The sequence below is a fragment of the Vombatus ursinus genome, unplaced genomic scaffold, assembly GCF_900497805.2.
Source record: "Vombatus ursinus unplaced genomic scaffold, bare-nosed wombat genome assembly UNPS02014894.1, whole genome shotgun sequence".
Classification (NCBI taxonomy): Eukaryota; Metazoa; Chordata; class Mammalia; order Diprotodontia; family Vombatidae; genus Vombatus; species Vombatus ursinus.
In genome coordinates, this window is record NW_020954672.1 from 3282558 (window position 1) to 3289222 (window position 6665).

Consider the following 6665-nt stretch of genomic DNA (forward strand, 5'->3'; position numbering starts at 1 on the left):
ATGTTGGGGAGGGAGGTAGGGAGGGAGAGGGAGAAAAATTTAAAACTCAAAAGCTTATGGAAGTGATTGTTGATAAATCAAAATAAATTAATAAAAATATTTTTTTTAAAAAGAGAATAGAGATAGGGGTCTCATTAAGGATCTGCCATAGTTATGGAAACAGACTGGTGAGCTGGGAGGACAGAAGTTGCTTTTGTGCCCTCAGGGCCTTGTCAAGACCTGTCTATTCCTCAGTCATTAAAAATTACCCTCAATTACTAGCTGTGTGACACTGAGCAAGACACTTAACCCCAATTGTCTCCAAAAAAATTAAGCTCGAGGCTTACATGAACTGATGCAAAGTGAAATGAGCAGAACAAGGAGAACATTGTACATAATAACAGCAACATTGTTTGATGATCAGCTATGAATGACCTAGCTCTTCTCAGCAATACAATGATCCAAGACAATTCCAAAGGGCTCATGATGGAAAATGCAATCCACATCCAGAGAAAGAGCTTATGGTGTCTGAATGCAGATGGAAGCACATTATTTTCACTTTGTGTGTGTGTGTGTGTGTGTGTTGTTTTGTTGGGTTTTTTTTGGTCTGTTTCTTCTTTCACAACATGACTAATATGGAAATGTTTTACATGATCACATATATACAACCTACATCAAATTGCTTACTGTTTTACAGAGATGGGAGGGAGAAAAATGTGGAACTCAAAATTTTTTTAAACGAATGTTAAAAATTGTCTTTACATGTAATTGGAAAAAAAAATACTATTAAAAAATTATCCTCCTCCAACTCCCCACCCTGTCAGTCACCTTTCTCTCTCTTTTTCTTAATTTGTCCTCCTCCCCCAGGTAACCTGACAGATTCATTATTCTTCCCTTCTAGTCTTGTCTCCATGGGCACAATGCCCATATTGGCTGTCACCCAAAGCAGCCTAGTGGGAGTCAGGGCTGAGGGAACATTTTGCTGGAACTCAGGACACTGGCTAGTAAAAGCCAAGGCCATGGGGAATCTGAGGCGTCTCTACAGGAAGCCGGAGGTGCCCCCTGAAAAGTGCCCCATCCCTCCCACGCCCAGTCTTCAGCTGCTAGTGCCTCCGCCCCCACGGAGCAGCGATTGCATCAGCTTAGGAATCCCCCGATCTAGCTTTCTCTGCCAGGTAGGGAAGGGGACACTGTGCCGTTAGTAGGTCGCTGGGAGGCGGCAGTGAAGCAACCATTAGTGTCAACGAAGTGCTGCAGCGCTCTCTAGCCTGAGTCTCGAATTTGAGGATCCCGGAGGGCTTTACATGCCTAAGATCTGAATTGCAGCCAGTAACTGCACATAAGCCAATTAGCTGAGAGAAAAGTAAGAACTGGAAGTATTTAAGCGAATTGTACTATTAAATGGTTCAAACACCATCCCTGACACTCATTAGCTGTGTGGCCATGGACTACTACGCTAACTTCTTTCACAGACTCAGTTTCCTTGTTTGGCTAATACCTTAAGTACCCCGCCTCACAGCATTGTGATGTCCAAATGAGATACTGCACATAAAGAAATGTAAATTTCTATTTAGCAATGTAGTCCTGGTTTTTGAAAGTAACGAAAGATTGTCACACATTCCTTCATTTAAGGAAGAAATATTTATTGATTATTTTTTTTGGGTGGTAGTGGAGGGGTGTCAATGGGGGAGCTCCCAGTATGAAAACTCTCTTCAGGCAGACAGACAACTCTTACGTAATTTGTAGTTTTAGGGAGTTGCCTAGGGTACCAGTGGTTTATAACTTAACTAAAGTTTATAACTTAATCTCTTTAAGGCTTGGCACTGTGCTTTATATATGATGGGGTGCGGCGGAGATATGGAGTAATGAACAGTGAGAGCCTTTGATATGAGGATCCCAAAGTATTTTTATAGGTATATAATTGCAGCGGCAGCCAGTTGCATAGGGACTAATAGGCACTAGGAACGAAGTGGGAGAGATTGGTTAAAAGAAGAGCTCGAAGTATCAAATGTGATGTGTACATTATATGCAAATTGTAACTACTAATTTTCAGAGAAGACAAGGTTAGTATTTTTTGTTGGGGTGTCAAGGAACAGAATTACAGCTCTGCAGAATTTCACAGATTGTACAGTCCATGAGGGCATAGTATAATTAGTGTAAACTTCTTACCTCCCACCTCCACCTAGCACAGTACTCTGCCCTCAGTGGGCGCTTTTGACCAAATGCACTAGTGCAAGTAGAGCACTGGGCTTGTAGTTTTATTGGTGTAGGGAGCTCTCAAATGATGAAACTTCCTCTACCAATACAAGCTGAAAAGTACTGAAAAGTCAAGTGACTAATCCCAGGTCACACAACCAGTATTTGTCAGAGATGAAACTTGAACTCAGGTTTTCAAAGCTTAAAGGCCTGCTCTCTATGTGCTATACCATATTGCTTAAAGCACAATATAAATATTAGCTTTTGAGGCAGCTAAATGGTGCAGTGGATAGAGCACCAGCCCTGGAGTCAGGAGGATTCAAGTTCAAATCTAGCCTCAGACATTAGCTATGTGACCCTAGGCAAGTTGCAAAAATCAGCTGTTATCAATGAGGGCAAATCTGGCCTAGTGGATGGCAGATAGTAGATAGAAAGCACACCTTGGCGTCAAGAAAACCCAGGACCTAAGTCTTCCACTGGTACCCCAGGCAACTCCTTAAAACCATAAATTACATAGGAGTTGCCTGTCTTCCTGAAGAGAGTTTTCAGACTGGGAGCTCCCCCATTGACAAAATCATAGGTTCAGACTTCACCACCACCAAAAACAAATTGTTTATCAATAAATATTTCTTCAATAAATGAATGTGAGGCTCCTTCCAATACCTTCAAAAACCAGATCTATAATTCTGAATAGAAACTTACATTTCTTTATGTGCATTATCTCATTTGGACCTCACAATCCTGTGAAATGGGTACTGAAGGTATTATTATACTCATTTTACACATAAGGAAACTAAGGCTGAAAAATTTTAGCTGACTTGCTCCACTAGTGTCAGAGGTGGGATTTGAACTCTAGTTTTCCTGACTCCAATTGTCAGTTTTTCATCATTAAATTATGAGCTCCTTGAGGGCAGAGGCTGTTTTTGACTTTCATTGCATCCCCAACATGTAGCACAGTGCATGGCGCATGGAAGGTGCTTACTAAATGCTCATTGACTTTTTATTCTATTCACTAAGGAAAATTCTTTCAGCTAGCAATGTTTTCCCCCATCCACTAGAGGGCTCCAGGCCTTCACTAGAGGCATAAGTTCATTTCCATTTTGAAAATGGTTCACTTAGAGCTTAATGAACATTTGTGCAACAGTAAAGGGAGGGGGGTTGCATCTAGGGGTACAACTGGATAAAAGAGAAGGAAAATTTTTACATTAAATTAAGGATGCAAATGAGGTGTAGATAATAGACAAGCTAATATTTTATTGTTCTGTGGTTTGTTTTACCGTCACCGTCCGAATCACTGATTGCAGTTAAGTGAAACAGATGTAATTGATTCTTGGGTGCTGCTGAGGGGAGGGAACAGAAAGAACATGACAGAATTCGAAAAAAGAAACAGCCTAATAGTTTCCAGTAAAGCATTATGGACTCTAGCCAGCCCACTCCCTACGGTCTCTCAGCTAAGTCCCTTGAACAATCAATTACTCAATCAATAAACATTTATTAAGTGCCTACAGTGTGCCAGAATGGAAGAGGAGGAAAAGGCGGGCAGGATCGCCCACCCAAAGTCAGTTTTACTCATTTCACCTACTTATCATCAGAACCATAAAGCGGCTGGTGGCACATTGTAGAGCTTTTGCCCTCTATGACCTGACAGTCTTAAGGAGCAGGAACAAATGTAAAGAATAAAAAGATACCAAAATAAAAAACATGAATGGGCAACAAAGGATGAAGACAATCTATTAGGGGAGTGGGGAACAAATCCCCTTAATAAAAGGATTTGTTCTGTTAAACTTGGACTCAGTCAAAAGGCCACACCCAAGGACCTGGAAGGTCACATGTGGCCTCGAGGCCACAGGTTCCCCACCCCTGCATAGATTGTAAATTCTTTTAAGGGCAAGAAACTTATATTTTTCTTTCTCCTCTCACATACACTCACACCCACACACACCACACACACACACACACACACACAGAGTGTCTAATCGGAGTGTCTTGCATACAGTCTATGCTCAAATAATCAGTATACAAATATTATATTTATATGCTATATACTACATAATAATATAGTATATAGCATATACTATATTATATAATAATCAGTATACAAATTAAGAGTAGAAATTTGTATACTGATTATTATTATAATACAAGCTGCATATACAATATATGAGCTGAATAGAATGGAGTTAATGGAGTCACTACTATTAGCCAAGTACAGTGCTAAGCCCTGGGGATTCAAAGAAAGGTCAAAGACAGACCTTACCCTCAAGGAGTGCCTACTCTAATGAAAACAATGGAGCATAAACAAGATATGAATTACTGATTATAAACAAGATATCATCTACATACTCTTGAGAAATAGTCAACAGAGAAAAGGCACTACTATTAAGTGTGGAAGTGGGGAAACGCTTCTTTCAGAAGAAATTTAGCTGAGACTCAAAGAAGTCAGGGAAGCTAGAGGTGGAGATAAGGAAGGAGAGCAACCCAAGCAAGGGAAAACACTTGAGAGTCAAGAGGCATAAGTAGACTAGAAAGGGAGGAAGTGGTCATATTATGGAAGGCTTCTTTATATTTGATCCTGGAAGCAATATAAAGGCCCTGCAGTTAATTTGACAACTATGTGGAGGACGGATTGGAATTGGAGACCAATCAACGGGCTGTTGCAGTAGGGCAGGAGGGAGGCAATGAGGGCTTGCACCAGGATTGTGGGCAGTGTTAGAGAGAAGGGGTCACATGTATGTAAGAGACGCTACAAAGGTAAAATCAATAGACCATGGCAACAGATTGGATATGGGATAGGTAAGAGTGAGGAGTCCAGGATGACACCTAGGCTGAGAACCTGGGTGACTGGTAAGATGGTGATCCCTCCATAGTAATAGAATAGTTAGGGTCAGCTAGGTGGCTCAGTGGATAGAGTATAGGCCCTGCAGTCAGGAGGACCTAAGTGCAAATCCAACCTCAGACACATGATAACTCACTAGCTGAGTGACCCTGGGCAAGTCACTTAACCCAGACTGCCTCGAAAAAAAAAATTAGTTAGCAAGAGGGGAAGGCTTGGGTGGAGTGAGAAGGGAAAGATCACGAGTTCAGTTTTAGACATGGAGAGCTTAACCGTCTATAAGACATCCATTTTGAGACGTTGAGGAAATTGGAGATGTGAGACTGGAGGTCAAATAAGTGAAATATAAGTGGAACAAATAAATCTAATAATCATTTGCATAGAGATGGTAGCTGAATCTATGGGAGCTTCCAACTGAAATATTATGGAGGGAGAAAAGAAGAGGATCCAGGATAAAATCTTGGAGGACTCCTACTGTTAGGACATGAATGAAGATCTAGCAGATAAGACTGAGAAGTCGTGGTCAGATAAGGAAGAGGAGGAGGAGGAGAGAGAGAGAGAGAGAGAGAGAGAGAGAGAGAGAGAGAGAATCATAAAAACCTAGAGAGAATAGAGTATTAAGGAGAAAAGGGTGATGAATGATATAAAAGGCTATAGAGAGGTCAAAAAGTATGAGAACTGAGAAACAGCCATTATATTTGGACATTGAGAGATCATTGGTAGCTTTGGAGAGTTTCAGTCGGAAGATTGCAGAGAATTAAGAAGAGAGTGAGAGGCTAGGAAATGGAGGCTTTTGTAGACTGCCTTCTCAAGTTTAGCCACAAAAGGGAGAAGAGGTAAAGGATTATAGCTAGCAGGAATAGATTAAGTGAAGCTTTTTTGAGGATGAGTGTGGTTTTTTGAAGACATGGGCATATTTGTAGGCAGTAGGGAAGCAGCCAGTGAGCGGGGAGAGATTGAAGGTAAGTGAGAGAATACTGATGATAGAAGGAGCAATCTGCTGGAGAAGGCAGTACATGAAAAGGAATTTGCCTTGACAAGGAGAAGGGCTATCTCTCTTCATGTGAGTTAGAGGACCAATGATGAAATTATGTTATTCATTTCCTAATAGAGAGCTGATAGATTAGAGATATAGAATAAGATATACATTTTTTGACATGGATAGACAATAAGAATTTGTTTTCCTCAACACATTTACTTCTAACAAGGGTTGTTGTTTTTTTTTTCCTTTTAAACTGAGAGGGATGGGAAAAAGAAAAAAATAAAATGGGGGAAAAAGAATTGAATATAGTTGAAATTCAGGAAAGTAGCTATGAGACTTCCACTCTATTAAGGAAATGGCAAAGAGAAGCAGTCTACACCCTTTGGATCATTCCATTGAGATAAAGCAGAGGTGACCAAAATCTAAACAAAAAAAAAAAAGCCACAAAGGTATTTTTTCCAATTCCTTCACCCACATCAAACGAAAAGTCACTGACTTTGGGATCCTAGGAAATAATGACCTAAAGAGGATTCTGGATGGCAGGTTAAATCTCAATAATGGACTTGGTCCTATAACCATTTCAACTAAACCTCATTTCCTCTATTAGTTTGGTAAAGGCTTTGAGGCTAAAGGATACCTGGCTTGAGAGAGTGAAGCTACTTTCTCATGAAGTCA

The 6665-nt window shown here is 40.5% G+C and overlaps 1 protein-coding gene across 1 annotated transcript in view; it reads right to left on the reverse strand.

The window, feature by feature from the left end:
• The window catches only part of SLC7A7 (solute carrier family 7 member 7), a 39964-nt gene that overhangs the window by 32327 nt on the left and 972 nt on the right, over positions 1–6665 (reverse strand). The gene's annotated exons all lie outside the window — the stretch shown is intronic.